At 46.3% G+C, this 23,353-nt stretch overlaps 1 protein-coding gene across 1 annotated transcript in view; it reads right to left on the bottom strand.

Moving 5' to 3' along the window:
• Nucleotides 1-23,353, bottom strand: part of XKR6 (XK related 6) — a 211,432-nt gene that overhangs the window by 5,562 nt on the left and 182,517 nt on the right. The gene's annotated exons all lie outside the window — the stretch shown is intronic.

Below are 23,353 nucleotides of genomic sequence, written 5' to 3'. Positions count from 1 at the left end.
ATCTGACTTTTCACATGCCCCCTCATTCACTGCATTGTGTGGCGGTGAACAGAGCACAGACACCTCTATGCTTTACTAGAAAAATACTTATTTATTCCCCCCCACACCAGCCCTGGCTGGGGAACACAATCCAAACACCCAGTGTTGCAAGATTCAGAGCAAAATTGAGATGGTGTAAAGAAATAGCCAACATCTATTTTAAAATTGCTCGGGTGTAGTTTATCCTTTGGATGATCACAGGAAATTGATGAGACTGGAAACAATCTCTGGCCATTTTCACACGCCCAAAGCCTCTGGAAGATCGCGTGAAACTCATGGCACGAAGCGTCTTCCTAGCGTGATTTCTCAGCACAATCCCATTTAATGGCACGATTTCTGATGTCATCGCGCCATTAAAGGGGATCGTGCCGGGAAATCGCACTAGGAAGACATTTTGTGCTGTGAGTTTTGCACAATCTTCTGGAGGCATATGGGTGCGTGTTAAAATGGCCTCTTTTTGCTGACTTGGATCGTGGGAAACTTCTGTAAAGTCATTGTAAAGCAAACTGTGGCCAGTTTGTCCGTTTCTTTTGTCTGTACCTTTTGTGGAAGACCTATTTCTAACTTCAAATCCCAATGGCGAATCTGATTAGTCTGATTTCAGTTCTAGGTCAACTTGGCCTGACCCAGGACAGAGGTTAGATCCAGCTGACATGCCATGTGCATTTTGCCTTCTGGTCGGTCAGCCCCTATGGTTTAGCAGAAAAGCAGCACCATTGCTAAATATGGATTGAAAGGACCCACGGAGGAACTGAGTTCATAACCACTGCTTGTCATGCCAGCTGTGAAAAGTGAGCTGTGTTTTATGGGTGACAGCTTGGATGACAGCATTTAATTTCTAATCAGAGAAACACCTAGAGCTCGAGTTTACCGAAATACAAGGAGGTCACTCCTTCTGATTGAAATCTTGTTCCCTTAGACTCATATATATGGATTGAAGAGCTAGAAAGAAACTTTGAATACGTCACTACAGGTTATTTGGGCCAGTCAGTATTGTTTGGTACCTTTCTTGGCCATCTGTTTAATTCATTGAGCTGAACACCCATGTGAGGTAGGTTGGGATGAGAGACTGACTAGCCTGGGGTCATCTAGGAAGTTTCATGGCTGGGTAGGGATCTGAATTCAGGCCCCCCCAAATCCTTATCTGACACTCTAACCACACTAGGCCTGGTACACTCAAGTCTAGCTCTTTTGGAGAAAACTCAATCTAAGTTCTTAAGAGCTATATTTGGATTTCCATGTAGTGTCCCAAATGCAACTTTACGTTTTGAAACTGGACTGCTGAGAATAGAGGCCAGGGTAACTCTGGCTTCAATCAATATTTGGCTTAAGTTCAGCCATTGTCCATCGGATATTGCCTCCCTAATTCTTAAAGATAGGTACTGTTCTGCCTGGCTTGGGACCACCCATCAGAAATTAACAATGCTGGGCTTCTCATCTGAATCCCTACAGATGATGGCCCCGGACCAGGCAAGGGCCATGGTCAAACAGCGTATATTGGATGTCGAAAGACAGAGGCTAGTGTCAGATTTTTAGCTGTGGCTTCTAGAATCCACAGGGAATGTGCAAAGGAGTAACATCTGCTTTTATTTTTAATCCTGAAAGCCCACACTTTTGTATTTATATTGCCAAGTTTTTATATAATTATTTTTACAGAGTGGTGTATTTTGTGTATGATACTCACTTACGTTTTTATAAGTCTATACTGGTTATGAACTGTAAATAAATAATCTGATCACTCTAACCACTACCATACTGTCTCTATAAGAGTTTTGTTAAATTTGCCTTTGGGCAAGATATTGGTGGTGGTCAGGGGTGTCTAAACATTGCTCAGATGCCCACACAGGTGTGGGAATTCTTCACTATTACCGCTACCACCCCAGTTTTGTAGAGGGTTAGGATTTGGAATAATGGGCTACTGCTGTGAGATGGGTCACTGAGCATCTGTCTTGCCTCTTTCTTGAAGCTTGCCTTTCAAATCCTGAGCTGGCCCAGAGGCATGGGCCAAAGGGAAAGGGCCAACAAATCTCAGTTTTGAGCCTGGAGCTGGGAGGAAGAGCTGCTGGCATAGACAGACAGGCCTGTCCTGCAATTAGTAGCCTCCCCCCTAATTGCATTTTTATATTATAAGCTGCTTTGAGCCCCCCTTGGGGAAGAAAGTAGCATACAAATGCTACAAAAACAATCGTAATAATCATAATAGAATTCTGATGTGGTGAGGGAAAGGAGCCGTTTCTCGGCTTGAAATACACATACAAATGTAGCGTCTGCTTTCCTCTCATCTTCAGCCCCTACTCTGTTCAGAGACTCTTGCTGAATATGATGGAGTTGTTGCTCTTTCCTAGTAAGTACAGCCATATCTGTCACAATAGAAGTAGACATCAGATTGTGTTTCTTAAAGCAAATGCTTCAGGTCAGTTTCCCGAGGTATTTTTCCTCGACAAGCCTGTTGAACACTGAATTGACACAACGTACCACTCACTGGCAGGGAAGAACCTTCCTTAATGGTAAGGGAGAGGGCTGAACCTTGGCGAGAGAATATCGCGTGCATGTAAGGGCCAAGACAGATCACGTATTTCTGTCAATCTGTCAGAAAGTAAATTACGCATTTGTATTACCATGTCAAGGAGATTGTTACTCAACATCAACCTTTCAATCCCATGCTTAGTTTTTAAAATCAGATTTGGGATCCCTACACTGTTATTAGCATTCTTTGAGAACCCCATCTTCTGGGATTATGGTGTGAGGAACATGGTTTCTGTTAGCAAAACCGAGCTGGGCTTGGATGGTTAAAACCCTTTGCCTCTTCTGACATGACTGTGTGTGCGCATGCATGCCTTTTACAGACTGCATTCTCCTAAAGAGTGTCCCTGTTTTCATCTGGCAAATGGCACAATCTGAGCATCCCATGTCATAGGTTTGATTGGGTAGGGGCTGTAGCTTAGTGGAAAAGCCTCCACTTTGCATGCAGAAAGTCTCAGGTTCAATCCCCAGCATCTCCAGTTAAAAGAAGCAGGTAGGATGTGATGTGAAAGACCTCTGCCTGAGACCCCAAAGAGACACTGTTAGTAAGAGTAGCAGATACTGACTTTGATAGACCAATGGACTGACTCAGTATAAGGCAGCTTCATGTGTCGATGTCCAAATCCTAATACTGAAAACAAATTTTGAGATTAATTTCTATTTTAGTAGCTGCAAAAATAAAATAAACACAAGACCAACTCAGGCAGAAACTGAATGGTGGAGCCTACTTTGAAAACCAAAGAGGAAATGACTCTGTTCCGCCACACGGTGGTGATCTGATCTAAAGATCAAGCATTTAGAAATTCAGGTAGAAACCATGGCCTGAGCCAAAGCTCTTTATTTTTTTCATTCCACTTTAGTTTTGTGCCGAATTTTCATGAGATTCAATTTTTCTGGTGAGAATAGCTATTTCAGGAGCTGAAGATGTTTGTGGAAAAACCCCGTTGGCTCTCTTGTTCATTTATCATGCTGATGTTCCTTGGGCGTCATATTTTTTACTTGTAGGTTTTGTTTTGCTTTTTGTTGCGTAGTCCCAGCCAGTCAGGGAACACATAGGGAATAGGATGACATCTCATAGCTAGATAGCCAATGAGATTTGGCCAAGTGATGATGTCACTGGGAAGCAAATCAGGTCTTCCCATTGCCCTCCTCCTGAATGGGCCAGAAAGAGGAACCGCATCCTCAATGCACAACTAAATGAGACAATGCTTTGCTGTCTTGCTGCTCTGCACAGGTGGTTTCATTGCCTATCAGGGCAGTGACAAGATTTTCAGATGAAGTTATATCTGATGTGTTGGATGAAGTTGCACATGTGAAAAAGTCCTAATGAAAGGGATTATGGGCACTGAGCTTTTTGATTTTTTTAAACATTCCCTCAACAGTGAACATTCTGTCCCAACTATGTACAACTGGACTGGGATTAAAAAAAAATCTCTGTGAAAAAAGAAATGTGGGGAAGTGGCTGGAAGCGAAGGGGGGGGGGTGTTGCAATTTGCAGCGGAGAAAAACGGTTGCAAGATGTGGTCCTGGTTTTGCAGGATGCCAAATAAACAACTGTTGCTCCTTTCCATGTGGAAGGGTCCAAGAGCTCCAGGTCTGCAGGAAGGACTCCCATAAGAATCTCCAATGAATGCCAGCTTGATAACCTCTGGTCAGCTTTGCTTGGCTCTCTGCTCTGTCAGCTGAAACGTAAATCACATTGAGTAATACTTGCAGAGCAGCCTCCTGGATTTGATGGCTCTTGTTATTGGTGCCCCTCCATTGTTGAACAGCAACAGATGAATAGCGTGACTGGCTATCCCTGGAGGAGTCCTGTTCTATATGCAGTTGACTTCCCTGAAGAGGCAGATGGTCTGATGGGGGTGGTGGCAGCAAACTTGGGAACTGAGTGAGGTAATGGGAAATGAGACCATAATTTACAGGATATCCCCTGTTTCTGGACCCTAGTCTAGAATGATGTACTTTTGTGCAGCTGGGATGCAAGTCTTGGCATGATAAGGACCAGAGGGAACTGAGGAGCGGATCTACTTGAGGGTCAGTCTGGAAACAGTATCAGTCACAGGATCTGTGGTAAAGTTGGAACAGGGAAGCAAATGGATAGGGAAGGTGGCTGGGAAACAGAGGAGGACCAGCCAGGAGAGACACCTGGAATAAACTAGAGAGCCATCGAAAGAAGATCAGAGGCAAGGGCTCATCCCACCACCTCACCCCCCTCTCACTCTGCTGCATGTGTAGACCCAGCCTCCTCTTGCTCGTTAAGAATAATTTTTTTCCTGCCTCCGTTTGCACTCGGGTTAATTAATGGCTGATTAACTCAAGTTAGCCAACGTGTTTCTAAATGTTAGCTAACCTTGTTCCTCAGCAGTTTGTAGCAAATGGCAAATGTTTGTGTCCCGGAACAAATGTTTGCGGTGTGTCTAGACTAGGCTTGACAAATGGGTCAGTAAACTCAGGTGGATTGGTTGGCAATCAATGAAAGAGGAAAAACAGCAGCCAAGGTTCGAGCCAGCCGGGAAGGAGAAACAAAGCTTTCCCCCCTGATATCCAGAAAGCCAGCTTCAATTCTGGTTGACTTGGGTCGCCTCTCTCTGCTGGCTTGCTGCCATTTGTTTACAAAAGCAGTGGCCCTTGGGCCTAAGTGCCTATGAGCATGTATAGAGTTCCTTTCTCCCCTCTGAGCCCTGAGAAATTCAGGATACCACCTGAGTTGGCAAGGAACCTTATAAATTTGATGAAGTTATGGAGTGATTTGTACAATAACAGAGTTATTAATTCTGTATACATTCATACAAATCAGCAAAGAAACCAGTATGGGGCAGACTGCAAGGTCACTTATTTCTTACCATGAAACAAGTTTGGTAACAGACTCTCTGACAACAGTAGTGTGAAGTTAAAAAGACTGAAAAAGCCTCTATATGTGGAGGATTCAGTCCCAAACTCTAACCCCTTGATCAGTAACTACTTTTTGTCCAAAAGCCCCCTTTAAAAGGAAGTAAAAAAAAATCAACCCCACTTTTCCCTCAAGGAGTTAAAAGAGCCAACCAAGATCTATCCACCATTTTGCTTCCCTGCCAATCTATGAGGTAGGTTAGACTTGAATTGCTCCAAGGAGCTTCAAGGCCAGGTGGGGGTGAGGTTTGCCAACTTTTCAGCTTGTTACTCTAGCTGCCCCTTTAACATCAGTTTGATCAGCAGCAATTTTCAGGAGATTTTATTTAGCTCCATGTCATGAAAAGCTCCATATCATGAAAAGCTTCACTACCCATATCTGCATATGAAACCTGACAGGAAGAAAATCACATGGTGTATCTGTCTCACCACCTTGTTATGCAGTCCTTCATCAAACCCGCACTGGAGGCTGGGAGTAGTGGTGGTGGTTTATCATCCTCCATGAATCTCTCCCCTTTCTAGAGGGATTGGATTATTTGATTGCACATGTATGTGCCGTCAAGTCGCAACCAACTTATGGCGATCCCAGCAAGGGGCGATCCCAGCAAGGGGCAAGTGAGAAGCAAAGGTGGTTTGCCAGTGCTTTCCTCTGCAGTCCTCCTTGGAGGTTGCCCATACAAGTTCTAACCATTCTTAGCTTCCGAAATCTGATGAGATCGGGCTATGCTGCCTTCCCTCCCACATTATTTGACTACTGCTCAATATACATAAACTCCCTGCATGTAAAAATCTAAGCAGATGGAGGCAACACTGGAACAAGAACCCCTTCTGCTTCTTCACTGACATTGTACTCATCAGTGATGAATATAGCTGCACTACTGTCTGGGTTGCTGAAGATGAAGAATCTTGATCTGGCTTGTGGATTTTCTGGGCTGTATAGCCGTGGTCTTGGCATTGTAGTTCCTGACGTTTCGTCAGCAGCTGTGGCTGGCATCTTCAGAGGTGTAGCACCAAAAGACAGAGATCTCTCAGCCCGGAAAATGCACAACAACCATCGTTCTCCGGCCGTGAAAGCCTTCGACAATATATTGATCTGGCTTGCTTGGCCAAAGTCTGGTTGGGAGAGTCCCAGTGCAAACTGCTGCTAGCATGGATTGTCTATTAGGTTTCAGGGATAGATTGGACATTCCTCCTTATTTACTGGCTGCATAGTTCCCTGCTAGGTATCCTATTTGATATGGTGGAGTTGGTATTGAAATTGATAGTGAGGACTCCTAGACTGATTATTTGACTTCTATATAAAGCCATAAAAAGAAATCATGTTGTTTTAGAGTACATTGTCATTAATATGTTGAAGATACTCAGCTATATATTACTTTATCCAAATACCCCAAAGATTCTGTAGAAGTCCTCCTGAGCCGCTTCCTGAGTACTGTGTTTAAATGTATTTATTTGTCTGCTTTTATTCCTTACCTTTTCACCCAATGGGGATCAAAAGTGGCTTATATTGTTCTTTTCTCTGCCACTTTATCTTTACAACAACCCTGTGTTGTAGGTTAGGCTGAGAGTGTGTGACTGGCCCAAGGTCACTCAGCAAGATTTCCATGCCAGAGTGGGGATTCGAACCTGGGCCTTCCAAATTCTGGTCTGACACTCTAACCTCTACACCACACAAGCTAATGGTGAACAAGTTGAAACTGAATCCTGACAAGATGTAGGTGACGCTTGTTGAGAAGGCCAACGTCTTGAAGTCACTACACTTTGCACATTTGACGGGATGCAGGTGACTCTCTGTGACTAAGAGTCTCTCTACACAAGACACCTCAGCATGTGTTCGTCAAATGTAGGGAGGCGCAACATCTTCGCCTCCCTGAAGACTCTGTCAGTTTCACCTCTCCAGTCTAAAACAGTGTGGGATTGCAACCGGAGGGCAGTGAGGAATGGAAATGGGCTGGAACTGCCTTCCAGAGCCAGGCTTGGGCCTGGAGAGGTTATAATAGGCTGAAGTTTCCATTCTGGCATTTCACAGTCCCTTCACACAGCTCCAGTGCATAGCAAAGCCTTTGCCCTGCTGACAGCTCTGTCTTTTTAAACTATCCTTCCCGGCTACCATTGCCTCTTCCGACATGTGTGCTTCACGTGTCAGATGTCTTGTGCAGAGACTGTCAGTCAAGAACATAGGGGTTATACTGGGTGCAGAATTACTACTGAAGAAAGTGAATGTAGTTGCAAAAAATGTTTTCTTTCACTTTTGTTTAGCCCCAGAGATGGCTCCTTACCTTGACTTCGATGATCTGACCATGGATCTATTTTAGGTTAACTCTGAAGCTAGACTGTTTTAATGCACTTCAAATGAGTCTCCCCCTGAAGTCAATTCAGACATTACTGTTGGTATAGAATACTGCAGCTCTGTTAGTATCCAGAGCTAGGTGGAGCACATACATCACACCTATTCTACAGTAATTCTGTTTGTTGCCAATTAGCTGCCACTTTCAGTTTAGGGGTGTGCCCTTCAAAAATTCATTTAAGCTTTGATTCATTACATCAGGAAGGACATAATCATTTCCCCCACATTTTGGAACTATTGGTATTGTTTCCAGAATCCATTTTGGGTACATTTTTCAGGTTCAGGAATATTGGGTATCGGTTGGTAGATGCTTCATTGCATCTCTTTCTGATCCAAAGTGACACAGGGAATTTCAGGCATTGTTTTGGATTGGAAATATATGAATGCATGCCCCTAGTTCAGTTAAAGGTATTGCATAATAGTAAAGAGTCCAGTAGCACCTTTAAGACTAACCAACTTTATTGTAGCATAGGTTTTCGAGAACCACAGCTCTCTTCATCAGATGCATCTTATGTTACAATAAAGCTTATGTTATAATAAAGTCGGTTAGTCTTAAAGGTGCTACTGGACTCTTTACTATTTTGCAACTACAGACTAACATGGCTAACTCTTCTAGATTAAAGGTATTGGTTATCACCTACAAAGCCCTTAACAGTCTTGGACCCACATACCTGCAGGACTTTCTCTCTGACATGACAGCTTTGCCCACCTGAGTAAAGCCTTCTGAAGATGCCACCCTGCAAGTGGGTAAGATCAGCCACTGCCCATTCACAAGCATTCTTTGTGGTGCCCCCTGCTTCGTGGAATGGCCTGCCTGAAAAGGTCAGGAAGGCCCTCACACTTTTTATCATTCTGCAGAATGTGCAAAAGAAAAATGTTCAGGAGGGCATTTAGGATTAGAATTGCAATAGAATGGATCTGTCCAGAAGGATGCTTTTGTAGAGGAATAGGACTGCAGTCTACTGCAATGTTTATTGCATGCATTGTTTTGTAATCCTAATCCTGTTTATTGGATGTTTTATGAACGATGTCTGATTGAATTTTTTGCCACCATCCCTGGATCCCATATTTTTGCCCCACTCCCAAAATGGACTCTCCAGTGCCCTCCCTCCAGAGCACTTGGCTCGCCACTGTATGAAATAGGATGCTGGACTAGATGGACCGCTGGATCTTCATGTGCTCAGAATGATATCTTGCCCTTCTGGTCCTTCTACTCATGACCACATCAGGATCTAAGATCTGAAAGAATACTGGGATCTGGGAGAGAGACTATTGGCTTTAGTGCTGCTACATTCTTCATCCCTTGCCACAACTACTAGGAAAGTCAAAATAAATTCAGCAATAGAAGCAAATTTCCTTAATTTGCATCGTGATTTGTGCTCCACAATTTGGCTGTTCCTCATTCCAAGCTGGCATGTTTCCAGCCTGTTCCCTGCTCCTCTCCCCCTCCCGAAAAAGAGAGGAAGTTACACATGCTACAAAACTTGGGGGAATTAGTCACTAGCAAATAATCTTATATGCAAATATATGCTTATGATTTGTAAAACATATGCTGCTTATAAAAATTGGACTCTGTTTTCCCAGTTCCAAAATTTAGGCTACCTGGTGACAAAATAAAGAAAAAATTTGTACATATTTTAGTTGAAATAGGATCAGCTGCCATTTGAGAAAAGGGAAAGCAGATGGACAAAATCCAGGCCTGGCATGAGAAAACCTTTTCAAAAAAAGTCTACTGATGTCTGATGTGTAGGCTTCCTTATAATCCACTAGAGGGTGGCAGAGAACATAAGCCTGTCCTTATGCCTTGCTATTTTTCAAGCAGAGGCTTCTAATGGAAATAAGGAAAGGGTGACCCCAGAGTTTTTGTTTTTTTAAAATCCTACAAGAGTTATGCTGTGTATTCACCAACAACTGCATAATGCTACACATCCTGACATGGTGGACTGCCCTTGGCTACCTAAGTGCCAAGGGAAATCTCAGATGCTGCGATTGCTTCAGTAGCATCATTGGTAGGGAGGAAATGGGGTTACTCTTTAGCTCAAAGCACAAAGGAATTCAGAGTATGAAAGAATGCCCCTTCCCTTTTGACACATACAACTGGAACATGTGTCACTCTTCAAAATGTTCATTGAATTTAATAAATAGTAGAGTCCAGTAGCAACTTTAAGGCTAACCAACTTTATTGCAGCATAAGCTTTCAAGAACCACAGTTCGCTTCGTCAGATACAATAAAGTTGGTTAGTCTTAAAGGTGCTACTGGACTCTTTACTATTTTGCGACTACAGATTAACACGGCTAACTTCTACGGATCTATTGAATTAATTAACACCTATATAACTTATTTATAGAACTGGAGATAAATTTGTAAAGCTCTGTATCTTTTAGTGAATAGATGTTTTATTGTCAATTCAAAATAAATAAATAAAAACAACAAAATGTTCATCTCTCTACAATTCAGGATTGTCAGTCTGCACATTGACTCAAATCATTCTTGCTCACCCTAGCCTACTTTGAAAGGCTGTTGTGAAAATAAAATAGAGAAATAGGAAACCATGTAAGATGCCCTCAGCTCCTTGGAGGAACGGCAGGATAAATGTGTAGAGAGTTAGATTTATATAGTAGACACTTCAGAAGCAAGCCTAAGCAGATCTACTTGAGAGTAAATCTCATGTTATTCAATGGGGCTTATTCCCAAGAAAGGGCCCTTAGGACTAGAGATGGGCACGATCGGAATCACGATGTGAAACCCCCCCCCGATAATGGCGTTTGCGCCATCGTGACTCAGCTAATCGGTTCCGTCCACGATGACCGATCCAGCGTTCGGGGGGGGGGGCTTGATCGGGGGGTCCATCGTGATCTAATTGGAGAGACAGACACTCAGGTGCCAATAATCTATTCCCCTAGCAATGGAGCCAGGGGAATGCCTGAGCTGTGTTTGCCCTCCTTCTGTCACCCTAGAAAACCGAATGGAAGCCCAGCTTTCCTTGATTAGCAGGCTTCCTTCCAACCACGGAGCAGCAACCCAGGGGAGGGAGGGGGAAGGGGGTGTTCTGAAGCCATGAGCACAAAGGTTTTTTGCTTTTTAAAAGAAACGGGGCTTTATAGGAGGAATGGCTGTTTTTCTGTCTGTCACTCTCTGTTTTTAACCTGCTTTTAAAACACTGTATTTTGTGGGAAAACCTCATTCACGGTTCTCTGTGTGTGTTTGAAATATGCTTTTGGAAGACCGGCTGCTTGCTTTTAAAATCGGGTGGGGAGGAATGGAGGATTCTGTCCCTACTTTTTTTTAAAAGCTGGCTGAAACATGTTGATGGGTTGTCTCTATTTGGAGAGGCAGGGATAGATCCCCCCCGCTCTAAGTGTGTGTGTGTGTGTGTGTGAATCAGGGCCGGATCGACGGAGGGGGAGGGGGGCAGTCTGCCCCCAGTGCTGCCAAAGAGAGTGCGCCGCGCGCAGCTGCCAGCCCCAGGAGCGCGCCTGGGGAAAGTGGAATGGCGCAGGCGACCTCCCAGCCACCTGCGCTGCCTTTTGCCTTTCCTGCAGGACAAGGGGCGGCCGGCTTGCAGGAAAAGCAAAAGGCAGCGCAGGTGGCTGGGAGGCCGCCCGCGCCGTTCGTCTTTCCCCAGGACAAGGGGCGCGCAGGCAAGCCACCCGCCCCTTGTCCTGGGGAAAGGCAAAAGGCAGCGCGGGTGGCTGGGAGGCCGTCCGCGCCGTCCGCCTTTCCCCAGGACAAGGGGCGCACAGGCAAGCCGGCCACCCCTTGTCTTGCGGGGCAGGTGAATGGCGCAGGCAGCCTCCGAGCCACTTGTGCTGCCGCCAGCTCCGCACCGCACCGGGACAGCCAGCTTGCTGTGGGGGGGGGGGGGCGACCCAGGAGCATGCGCGTGCAAGAGCCTGACTACAGTTGCCCTGGGCACTGGCAACCATAGATCCGGCCCTGTTGTGAATGTCCCCTCCCTGAGGGGAGGCAGCTTGTTGCCGGGTTAAAAACTCCCCCCCCCTCTGCTCTAAGTGTGTGTGTGTGTGTGTGAACGTCCCCTCCCTCCCTGAGGGGAGGCGGCTCATTGCCACCTCCCCGTGCCCGCCGAGCCTGGCGGCCGCTGCCACCAACCACCATTCCTATATCGCTGGAAACAGCAGGGCGCCTCCCGCTTTGGCCTCCCCGATTCCCGATTCCGGATCGGAAACGGGACTTGATCGGTTAGAATCGGTGACCTGGGTTCGGCAGCAGCCCGGATCCACGAATGGCTTGATCGGTATTTTTTTTTGGATTGTGCCCACCTCTACTTAGGACTGCATTCTTCTTTTACTAATCTGTTATCTGCACAAATGCCCAATTTTAAATAATGAATGGGGTTTCTTGGTCCATCAATCCCTAAAAAATCAAATTCTCCTTGATTTTCCATGCTTTTTTTCTTTTTAAGGAATCAACTGCACTGGTGAGAGTAGCTGTTTTGCTCTCTCTTTTTAGTAGTGGAGTGGTTGGGCAATTCTGAAATAATAAAGATTTGGGGGCCTGAACTGAAGACTCTACACTTTTTCATATTGGAGCCCAGAATCCACTTGGATAGGGCGTGTAGTGAACATCCGGGGAACTTGCAAACTGTAGCTCCCAGGTGCCCCAGATAAACAGCACATGTGTGGCAGAATCTAGAACATTAGAGAAACCAGTTACTTGCATACTGCAAATGAAGCCCTTCTAATTTCTGGCACGTAATGCAAAGAAGTGTTTATTTGTTTTGAGAAGAGGGCTCTAATTGTACATGAAAACTGCAGTAGAATCTGATGCCCTGCCCAGACACTGGCACATGATGATGATGTCATTACTTTGCTCATGTGCTTAGAGGTGCCAGGACTGTTGGGGGACCAGCCTGGAATTCCAAATGACTGTAATCTCATGTATAAATCCTGTGGCTCTGCAGGAACTTTATGAAATCTGAAACAGCAAGAACAATACCATTTATTTTTACCAAGTGGGAAATGGAGGCAGAAAGAGTAACTTGCTTGGAGGATCATTTAGCTACAGTAAAACTGGACAGCTGCTTGAATCTGGGTTTGATTTGAAAAGCACACTATGCAGGGGACATAGGGTTAATGACTTCCAGGTGGGGCCTGGCGTTCTTCTGGAATTACAACTGATCTCCAAACCACAGAGCTCAATACCCCTGGAAGAAAAGAAAGCTTCGGAGGCTGGACTGTATAGCATCACACCCTCTGAGCTCCCTCTATCCTCAGACTTTACACTCCCTGGGCATTGCCCCTAATTCTCCAAGAAATTTCTTAAGCCGAAGTTGGCAACCCTAATGGGACATTTGTTTCCTTTATTCAAAGACAGTTACATTTTACTTACAAGAATCCTTTCGATTAAGAAGAGGGCTGATCAGAAAGGGGGCACTCCCCCCCCCAAATACTGTTCCTTTTGGCCATTTTTAAGGGTACGGCAAAAGGGCAAAAACATGTACCTGTTCAGACTGAGGGCATTGTTGATCAGGAAACACTGGCCTCATGCCAAATTGGCTTCATTGACACTGTTCTGTAGCCAGATCTGATTGGTTATGTAGTCGCTGTAACGTGTTCTCTGGGTGATTCTGATTGGATACTCAGGAAGATGTTCTGATTTGAAGAAAAAAGTGCTGAAGCTGTGGCCAGATGCAGAATGAACAGCAGAATGACCAGCCAGTGAAAGAAATACGGGGTGGTGGAAACGTTTCAGCTCTTGCGAAAACACTATTTTCCCACCCAAAATGGAAGAATGGCAACTAAAGTTTCTAAATGCCAAGTGATTTTTCCAGAATGGGAACTGCTTCAAACTGATTGGGGGCAGCAGTGCTACAAGCTCTTCTCATGGCTCTTAGGCTGGCTGACGCTACCCTGAGAGTATAAGCATATGAGTCTTCCCTGTTACCTAAAAGCCAGTTTGCTCCAGTAATTACACCACTGGCTTTAAACAAGAAAGGCTTTAAGCGCATCCCACTTCTGCAATGGAATCCTTTTGTTCCTTTCAGAGCCAATTTGAGTGGAGAAAGCATGTATTGCAACGATCTTAGGACTGCGTTGCTTCAGAAGGCAGGGATGATTTGGATGCTCCCCAACTTTAAAAAAAACCTCTCTTCACATGGAAGACTAGTACCTAGGGTTGCCAGGTCCCCTTACCCTTCCAGTGGGAGTGGGGGGGGGGACCCAGCACTCACCTGTAGGAGCTACTTGTGCCGATGCAGTGTGATGACATCTTTTCCAGGGCTTGCGCGATGGGGGTGATGTCGTTGTGCAGCACTGGGAATGTGCCCTGCGAGGCTCATTCCTGCACCTTTCCCCCCACCAGCCAGGTGAGGGGTGGTGGGGGACAGAGACTGGGAGTGGGGGATCACCTGCCCCCACCAGGGGACTGGTAACCCTACTAGTACTTCAGGGAGAAAATTTTTTCTTACTGACATGCTAGCTTTTCACATCCAGGGAATCTTTGATGAGGGCCAGCATTCAGACTAGTAATCTTACCCCACCCCTTTGCATTTCAAAGTGGGCTAGTCTCAACAAGACTGTTCTACATGCCCATTCTTACTAAACCGTCTTTCAGATTCCATCCCCAAAGGGAATAAGAGTGATGTGTCTCATAGGGTTGCTGTGATCAAGGAGATACGGGCACACCATTAACCTTCTTCAGCCTTTGGAATACAAAACAGATTGTAAATCAAAGAGGGATGTTTTTTTTTTTTTGAAGCAATGATGCCAGCAATTAAGCCCCTCCCCGCACTATTAAAATTAATGCTGCACGCAGAAATAACCATCATGGAAGTGACTGTGTGAAATCCGGCCAGTGCAGCCTCTGATCGCTGCTATTTTTAGCTCCTCGGGAGCACTGCATCTATTAGCAAGGGGCTGTCTCTCCTTCTGGATTCACGGAGCAGAGCAAGGCAGCATCAAACGGAATCATTTCCAGAGGACCAGAAAGGATTAAAGGAGGGTGGGGGGAAAGAGGGGGAAAGGAATCTCAGAAAATGGCTGTACAAATGGGAAGCGGGGATGGGGATGGAGGAGTTGGATGGAGAATTTTTTCTTCTTGCATGCCCTCCCTTCTTGATCTTCAGTGCTGAGAATTTGTGGCACACGCTCCATGTGCATTAAGAAAAGCAACCTGATCATAGACTGGAGGCACATTGCGGTTGCTCCTGGGTGAGGAGGACGCATGCATGTTTGGTTTGGGGCCGTGCTCATCGGCCTTCTTGTTTTTGTTGCAGGAAAGAGTGTTTCTGGGACGTGAAGAAATGGATGCCCTCCATCTTACTGTATCCCACACTGCAAAGCAGGACTGAACAAGACAGTGGCGTTTTCTGCATAGGGTTTCTTTGCTGGTTCTGGCCTCATGCTGCTTTGGTTTATCCCATGATTTCCACATTTTTTTTTGCCTTTAGATTTCACTTCAGGGTTTGTTTTTTCCTTGGTTGTCTTGAGACCGTTTGTGTGTGTGTGTGTGTGTGTGTGTGTGATATGCCATCAAGTTGCTCCCAACTTGTGGCGAGCCCTTTTAGGCTTCCCTATGCAAAGACAGGCAGTGTGTTCATCTAAAAAATTCAGTCCTTATATTTCTTTATAAGCATGCAAAAAAAAATTAAAAAGGTGGAGTGCTGTGATGCTACCGATGATGTCACCAATGACAAAATCACCCTCACTTGAAAATCCTGATTATTTAAGACATGCGAGGAAGAAAAGAAACTGACTCCACAACTGTAAAAATGTAGAGGGAGGGCAGACATGGGGAAGAACTATACCCAAACCAATTCCAATGCTTGTGGATCGACAATTAAGAAAATCAGAAATAAGCTGAGTACCCAGAAAAGCCCAGAGAATATCACATGCAAGCATGTGATATTCTCTGGGCTGCTTTGAGAAAGCAAGTTCTTGGCTCATGTTGACAAATGATGCCGAGTGGAAAGGTACTTAAATACCACAACAGATTATAAGGTTAGGTTGCAAATCTGTGCAGATGCCCTGTCCATGTGTTGACTTAGTGCACGGAGATACAGCAGGCATGAGTGAGCTGCCTCCCCCACCCCCCACCCCGACTCCTGATTGCTGAGTCATCTATATGGTGTGAAAGTGCAGAAGTGCCTGCACATGCCTCATGATCAGTGGTGCTGCTTTCCAAATGTCACTGGTTACAGGGAAGGTACCTGCACGTGGGCACTTCCTCTGCATGTTTGCAGCCTGCAGGTGACTTGACGATCATGTGGAAGCGGGAAATGGGGCCAGCATGTTCATGTCTGTATCCCTCCCCTTGTGATGACACAATGCATGGGCAGGCCATCTGCAAAGGGCTAGATTGTACACATACCAAACAGGGTTCATAGAAGTCAGCTTCTTGGTTCAGGTGAGTACTTGGGAATTTCACAAGCTACAGCAAGCTCACAATGGACCCTTATAAGTCAATGCATGGATGGGTTATCTGATCCGGGCTTCTGTGTGCAGCATACTCTTGATTTTTCATTAGATAGGTATTGAGTAATTCTCATGTTACATTCAATGCATGTACAGCTGAACATGTGATTCGGACAATAAGTTTATTAGGTATAGTCCCTGGTTTTATTAGTGCAGTGAATGCACATTGGCTCTTTCTTGTAATCATATGATATGCATGTACATGCAGCATCTATGCGTGTTTACTCTTACAGGGCTATTGGGTCAGACCATTGGTCTATCCATGTCGGAACTGTCTGCTCTGACCACCAGCAGCTTTCCAGGGTTCTCAGATCAAGGCCTTTCACATCACCTGGAGATGCCAAAGATGGAGCCCAGGAACTTTTGCATGTGAAGCAGATGCTCTACCACACAACAATAGCCCCACCCCTTAGCAACGGGGCTGGTGTGGGATAATGGGTAAGAGTTATGAACTGGAAAGCTCCTGCTTCAAATCTTGCTTCGGTGTTGAACTCATAAGGTGAACTTACACAAAGTACTTCCTTCCAGCCCTGCTGCATCTGCAATATGGGGTTGATAATACTAATTTACCTTCAGGGTTATTAAGGATTATTCGTATAATTTATTCATATAATATATGGGACATGCTGTAAGCCACAGTCCCCCAATCTTGATGAGTTTGTGGGCACTTTTAGAATTTTTAGAACAGGGAATGGGCACCACCACAAAATGGCTGCCATGGAGTATCGGGGCCAATCAGAAAATGGCTGCCATGAGTAGGTCCCCTGGTGGGGGCGGGGATCCCCTGCTCCCAGCCTCTGCCCTGCATTGCCACTCACCTGGCAAGCAGGGGGAAAAGGCCCCAGGGAACAGACCCAGGAGGCAAGAAACTTGGCTGGCAGGGGCACTCCCCAAAGGCATGATGGCGTCACTTCTGGAAGTGATGTCATCACACCTGCCAGGAGTGCTTGCTTGCTTCATGCACATGTGAGGGAATCACCAAGGTAAGTGCCAGGTGTCCCCCTCCCCACCTCACTAGGAAGTTAAGGGGTCCTCTTGGCAACACTAGCCGTGAGGCAATGGGGCCAATCGCAAAATGTTGAGAAGTTGCAAGCCAAGCATCCCCCCCAGACCTGAATACTCTGGAGAAGTGGGCAGCTGTGAATAGGATGCAATTCAACAAAGACAAGTGCACAGTATTACATCTGGGCCACGAAAATGGGAAGCACAAATACTGGATGGGGGATACACTTCTGGGCAGTAGTATATGTGAAAGGGATCTTGGGGTTAGAGTGGACTGTAAACGAAATATGAGCAGTCAGTGTGATGAGGTGGCAAAAAAGGTGGCAAAAAAGGCCAATTCAGTCCTGGGTTGTATCAAAGGGGCCATAGCATCGAAACCGCAGGAGGTCATAGCCCCTCCCTATACTGCCTTGGTCAGGCCGCACCTGGAGTATTGTGTGCAGTTCTGGAGGCCTCACTTCAAAAAGGATGAGGACAAAATCGAGAGGGTGCAGAGGAGAGCGACGAGGATGATCAGGCGTCTGGAGACTGAGCCCTACGAGGAAAGGCTGAGGGCCTTGGGAATGTTTAGTTTGGAGAAGAGGAGATTGAGGGGGGGGGGACATGATTGCTCTCTTTAAGTATTTGAAAGGCTGTCATTTGGAGGAGGGCAGGGAGCTGTTCCAGTTGGCAGCAGAGGGTAGGACGCGAAACAATGGGCTTAAATTACATGCACAAAGGTACCTGCTGGATATTAATAAGAACTTTTTCATGGTCAGAGTAGTTCAAAAGTGGAATCAGCTGCCTAGGGAGGTGGTGAGCTCCCCCTCACTGGCAGTTTTCAAGAAGAGGCTGGATGAATATTTGTCAAAGATGCTTTAGGCTGATCCTGCACTGGGGTTGGACTAGATGGTCTGTATGGCCCCTTCCAACTCTATGATTCTATAACTATGAAATCAGCTGTTTCTAATTTCTCCTGCTTCAGTAAGGTGGAGGAAAGCCAAAATTGTCACTTTGCTTTGAGGAAGAAGCAAATAGGCACCAGGAAACCCATCAGTGGGTACCATGGTGCCCATGCACACTACATTGGGGATGACTTCTCTAGGCACTCTATAGATTGAAGCAATTTTTTAAAAAAATATTGGAAATGTTACTTGGATTCTTGTGGGTTAAAAAAAATGTTTGTGATGCACACACACACTTTCAACGCTTGTCAGCTCCATTACCCATGCAGCTCATAACATTTTTGCAGCTCTTTAATATTTATCACTTCTGCTGCTTTGTATTACTCATCAGTTATTCCTGGCCAGAGAAAAGATCATGTAGGATCTGGAAGCATTTGTAAACAAACCTGCTCATGCCCACACACAAACAGTCCTCTGAGGCAATTACAAGTAAAGCAAGGGTGCACAGTGGAATCCCCTCCAGTCCTGGAACTGTTTGAAACAGCTAAAATTCGAAGAAGAGGTCTTCATTGTGAACTTTAACAAAGTTAATAATAGCCCTGGCTTACTGTAACCTTTGGAAGCATACCCAGTTTCTCTGGACTGCAAGTTTTGTGGTATTTTGCATGTGATGTTTGATGAAAAAGAGGGACAAGTGGCGTTTGACCCGCCATGCAGCTTCTGAGAAACTAACGTTTTTGGGATCCAGGGGAAGAATTATTGCAAAGCTGAAACTTAAAGGAATTGATAGAAAGGCACCACCAGGAATTTGATCAAATAGGGATGAAAAAACAGACCTGAGGGGGCTGATACGGTTGGGGGCTGAGGTAATTTTTTAAAAAAAAATTCTCACTCTTATATCAAAAATCTCATTCTCACTCTTATATCACTTCCTTAATTGAAACTGCCCTCTTAAGCCCTGGGAGAAAAAGGACAAGCACAATACAGGCACTGTCTTTTCTCTCTGTGAGGGTTAAAAGCAGTGTTGGACAGTGTGGGTTGGAAAAACGATGCAGGAGGAAAGAGTTCAAAATGCTCCCAGTGCAGCGTTCTGATCCACATTGCTCTCCTCCCCGTGGCTGCATCTGAGGGTAAATTGCATGCCAGGGATCCAGTATAGCACAATATCAAAAACATGTTAAGAGTTAGGAAAAAGCAATAAAGCAGCACTAAAGCAGCAGTGTAGGGGAGGGGATACAGGGAAAAGTGAAGCACCCCCCGCAAGTCCTTGCAGTTTCCCCATCATGCAACTGGGCCATAGAAGAGAAGGTTTGTGGTAAGCTACTGTTGGAAACAAGAGTGCTGAACCAAACGTTGGTTTGAGCCAACATGCTTGCTATCTTTTTTATGCTCCCCATAAGTAATAAGGAAACAGTGGCATGTATCCAACCACCCAGTTCTGGAGCCTCAAATAGTACTTAAGTCTTCCAAATGAGGAGCAACGTTTGATGACTGCCCCTCCCACTGCAGACCCTCCCCCCATACTTTGCCCTATTGTTCCTGAGCTCTACTGACCTGCCAGTTAAAATATGCTAGGGGATACAGCAGAAGACCATCCCATTCCACAATATACCACAGTCAAATCGGCCTCCATTACAGAGAAAATGTCAGGATTTCTGAGATTATATACAGATCAGCACCTGAAGCTTCCCGGATGAAATCTGGCATTCTGGAGTCTGGCTCTTCAACTGCCAACTAGAAGAAAAAGTCTGGGTATGTACTAAATAGCAGCAGTCTGGTAAACTTGTTGCAGATGTGGACTTTTATAGGGGTTTTCTGTAGAGTACTCTACAGTGCGCTGCCCTCCAAAGCCCCTTGACTTCAATGGATTAAGAAGGGTGTAAACTCTGCTTACTGTTGCACTACTATACACTTAGGAAAAGTGCCAGATAAATGATCATAACTCTAGTTGGTTTTCCATTTTTTCATGCCCCGGTATTTGTCACGTAGCCCAGCCAAGAGAGACAGAATGCTTTTCTACCAGCTGGGTGAACAATATTTGAAACTGAGATGTAGGGATTGTCTCCTGGGCTTTCCCCCTAAGGGGACTCCTCTTCATGCACAGTTGGATGCAGAAAGACAGAGACACAGAGGTTAAGTGACTTGCCCAAAGCCCCTTCCAGCCAATCGGTATCCAGCACAAGACGACAACTCAGCAGCTTCCCAAAGGGCCCTAGAGGGCAGACAAAGTAATTCCGGCACAATTCCCTTGCAAAACAAGTGCAGGCTTTGAAATGTAACCTGCATGAAAATCGGTGGTATAAGTGGAAAAAGAAAATCTCCCAGTAGTACTATGTGTCACTTTTGTGCTCCAGAATCCCTCCTGTAACTGTGTCCATGGAGGTCCAACCCCTTCCTGTATTATCTCTGGGTCCATAGACAGACTACCTGAATGAGGAATAACTTTAAAAAAAAACCTACTACTACGAAGAGTGACGGAAACATCTTAATGCACCATCTGGCTCACTTCTGGACCACTTTGACCCATTTACAGTGATGGATATTGATAGGATTCTGGCATCTGTGAAGGCCACTACGTGTGCACTGGATCCTTGCCATCTTAGCTGCTAAAATCACATAAGGACCACATACATGAGCCCTTGATGTTTATCAGAAATCAGCCATTAGCTCTATGGTATAAAAAATTATGGGACAATGGCTGCCATTACAGACAATCTCACGTATAGACCCCCCCAGGCGACATCAAGAGACTTTATACCTAGCCGGTACCCAATCTTACAATACCTAATGAAACAACAAGAAATCCCCAAAAGACGTAAAGATCTAGAGCTGTGGTAAATTGGAAGTATCTAATTCTTATACACATCCACTTTCACATGCTCATGTACAACAACACATAATAGGATGGATATTCAATACAGTAAGATATAATCATTGCTATATGATCAAATGTGAATTGTAAATATATGTCATTTATGAATGTATAATAACTTAGAAAATGTATATTGGATGTAACAATTCTTTATAGATACCTATCCTTGTAAAAGTTTTTTGTATCGTTGAGATTTTGAAAACAATAAACAGAATTTGGAGAAAAAATCAGTCACTAGCTCAAGACATCTTGCCTCAACCACTCAAACAGGTGGTTGTCAGGTCCAGTGTATATCTAAACTGTACTGACTCCATTTTCTAATGCTTCTAGTGTTTAAGTGCTTTCTTCCCAGGTGCACCAGTTCCCAGGCAGCATTCCCACCGGAGGCGACTGTTTTGTCTAACACCGTTCCACCAAGCATTGGCCTTGAAGGAGAGCAGCTTCCCAGGACTGAGAGATGTTGTTTTGAGAACTGTGGGGGGAGGCAAATCCAGATGGGTATTGTTACTTTGTACCTCATGCTTTGCCCTTCATTGGTAACAATGACTGTGTACCATCCTGAGTCTCCTATTCAGGACAGTGGACTATAATGGACCTTTTCTGCAGTAAAGTTTCCTTGTTCAATCAATGGACTCCTGTTTGCTTTTGAAAGGGAACCTGTAGGAAGAGCCTTATCTAGCCACAAGCTGACATTTTGTTACCAATCATGCCTGAGTCGGGCCCAGCGGAATCCAAGGTAGTCCCGGACAGGGATCCTTTGTTTGATCCGTATGCGTCCCCCGACAGTCAAACAGTGCAACCCCAAGAATCTCATGTGCCAGCCGGGGCTGGAGCTTCGACGTCTTCGCCTCTCATCGACCTCAGCAGTGAAGGGACAAGGCCGACGGCTACCGCTCTCCCCTTGATCTCGCTACCCACCCCGTCGGAGTGGGGAGCCAGACCCCGAGAAACGCGAGAGCGCAGGGCCGGAGGGCTTCATCCAAGAGTTTCGATGGACGGACGCCGAAGCCTAGAGACTGTCCCTGAGCTGGATAGCAGCCAACCGTGGCTGTTTTGGAACAGGACGGCCGAACAGACGGACGGGAACACATCTCGCCGCGGCGCCCTGAGTTGGGATTATTCGGAACTTGCCCCATGGAAAGAGCCAACGGAAGTTCCTGAACATAGTTGGGTGCAAATGCAAAGTCGCACCCATGCTGTAGATTCCGGCATCTCGGCGGTGACGGGCCTAGCCAAAGGAATTCTAGCAGCGAGATCACGAGTCGATCAAGGAGATCCTCCGCCTTGGGGGCCGTTTTCCCCGGTGAGTACAACCGAAGGAGGTTCCGTGATGGGGCAACCGGGTCCTAGCCGTATGCAACAGTTGGAAGCTAGGCTGATTGATATGGAGGAAAGTTTGGCTCATGCCATTCACCTAATCTCAGCGATGGGGGCAGGGGAGAGAATCTCACCTGAAGAAATGGCGGTACAAATCGCCACCCTCCAAAGTGTCATGTCCTATCCAGTGGAGGACGCCCCGCAGCAGCCGCTGCCTTCGGGAGAGGAGGAATACTATCCGGGAGAACCGGGAGAGTCGCCCGCGGAACTCCCTAGAAAAGACGAAACCCCGCCGCACGGGGATACTCCAGCTGAGGTACCTGGAGAGACTCCGACGGAAACCCCTAAATCGGACGGGGATCCATCTCCCAAGGAGACTCCAGCGGAGGAGCCTAGAGAGGAGGAAGAAGGGCCAACCCGTCCAACCGAAACGACGGTGATACCCCCTCCCGCTTCTCCAACGACAGTTCGGCCGGATCAGACGGAAGAGCCTCCGGCCCCTTCTGAGGAGGAATTACCGCAACGACCGCTAGAAGTGGTTCCCATTCAACAAACCCCGAGCGCCCCGACGCCACAAGACCAGCCTTTGCGTCCCAGAGACACGACGCCGAGAGGGGCAAGCCCGCGCGGCCCACCACCCATCAGGCCTTCGCCGCTGCGGCCCCTTCCGCTTCGACCGCAACTAACTCCTTCGCAGCAACCGATACGTTTGCCACTTGAGCAGCCCGTAATACCACCTCCGAACCAACCGGTGGGGCCTACACCACTACGACCCCACCAACCCGTCCCTCAGCGGCCGGTCATTACTCAGCCGCACCGGCCACCTCCACCTCAACCGCTACTGCCAGCACCTCCTGTATTGCCACCACCAGCCCGACCGAGATTGCAGCCGCCTGTCCGACCACGACTGCAGCCACTGGCCCAGCCGAGAGCACCACCGCCAGCCCAGCCGAGAGCACCACCGCCAGCCCAGCCGAGGCCGCCACCCCCGGCTCAACCGGTGATGCCGCCGCCAGCGCAACCAGCACCGCTACCACAACCGGGTCC

The sequence above is a fragment of the Eublepharis macularius genome, chromosome 1 (genome assembly GCF_028583425.1).
Source record: "Eublepharis macularius isolate TG4126 chromosome 1, MPM_Emac_v1.0, whole genome shotgun sequence".
NCBI classification, from domain to species: Eukaryota; Metazoa; Chordata; class Lepidosauria; order Squamata; family Eublepharidae; genus Eublepharis; species Eublepharis macularius.
Note: the sequence above shows the minus strand (reverse complement) of the source record. Positions and strands in the feature narration are given on the sequence as shown.